This window comes from Centruroides vittatus, unplaced genomic scaffold (assembly GCF_030686945.1).
Source record: "Centruroides vittatus isolate TY-2023 unplaced genomic scaffold, ASM3068694v2 contig_279, whole genome shotgun sequence".
NCBI lineage: Eukaryota > Metazoa > Arthropoda > Arachnida > Scorpiones > Buthidae > Centruroides > Centruroides vittatus.
In genome coordinates, this window is record NW_027121769.1 from 3,245 (window position 1) to 4,866 (window position 1,622).

Consider the following 1,622-nt stretch of genomic DNA (forward strand, 5'->3'; position numbering starts at 1 on the left):
AACAATTTTTTTTTTAACACCCCTAACTTGTATTCCCTGTTTGTTGCGATCCAAATCCCCTCCCTGGCCGCTCATACCCAAATAATCCTGGTATTCTTTTAACATGGCAGCCTGTATACGGTGCAGAGAGGGTCGCTGCAAATACCTCTCTCTTTCCCTTTCTTTTTCTCTTTCCTCCCTTTCCCTTTCCTCTTTCCATATTTCTTTCTCTTTCTTGTCTTTCCCTTTCTCGCGTGCGAAAGAGTTCACTTCGATTAATTAAATCCATTATACTCTATATTTATTTAAAATCATAAAAATTAAAATCTAAATTATAAACTATATTATTTTAAATACTACATACAGGAGCATCCATATCAGTCTCGTCATTATAACTATCTCCTGATGGCTGTTAAATAAAATATATTTAAAATCATAAAAATTAAAATCTAAATTATAAACTATATTATTTTAAATACTATATTATTTTAAATACTTACTTGGGAATCTATATCAATTACATTATCTTCCTGTTAAATAAAATATATTTAAAATCATAAAAATTTAAATTATAAACTATATTATTTTAAATACTACTTACTTGGAAATCACTACTTGTTATATCCAAATTTAAATCACCTCCTGTTGCCTATTAAATGAAATATATTTAAAATAATTTAAATATTATAAGAGTTTAAATCTAAATTATAAACCATGTTATTTTAAATACTTACCATTGCTTTGAAATTTGTATAGTTTCTTTCCTTTCCTTTCGCTTGTTTGATGTGGTTTTTTTCTTAAGTTTATCGCAGCTTATATTGTGCACGCCCGTGTTGTTTTTTTCCTGTAAATTCAGTACACACCCAACATTCTTTTCTTATAAAACCACTTTCAATTCTTCACCAATTGTTAAAAGTGTCGAGGTCACTTTCTCCAACTACGCCCAATCTATTTCTTAATCATAATTTAGGTTCGCAATTGTTAAAAGTGTCGAGTCATTTCCTCCAACCACGTTCAATTTATTTCTTAATCATAATTTAGGTCGGCTATTGTTAAAAGTGTCGAGGTCACTTCCTACAACCACGCCCGGAATACAATAGATTTTGTAAGTATAATTTATGGTTGACTGCTTTCTAAAACTGCCACACCCGAAATTAAATATATTTCCTTCGTAAACACGACCACGCCCGAGATAAAATCAGTTGACCACACCCTATTATTTTTGTATTAAAGCAGTAGCTCCAGATTGAGAAAAATATCTTCTACAAGACTTCCAAATACAACGAATAAAGAATCATGTCGTCTGCTGATGGTAAGTATTATAATTTTTATTTAAAATATTTTTAAATGTTAAAATTACTTAATAAGTATAATATTTATTTAGAATGTGAATTTGATTTTAATATGAAACAGAATGTGGGCAAAAAAAGAGGTCCAAAACCTAAAAATGTTGAAGATGAATCAAAAAAACAAAAGTTTGACTTAGACCTGTCTACAGATACTGGCAAATGTTCAAAAATTCGGCCATTTAAGATAAAAGTATGCGACAATCAAACAATGGAAGTCATCGAATTCAAGTACGTTTGGTATATATCATTAACAAAAATGAAAGGGAATTATCTGCCCAACAAGTATAATATCAA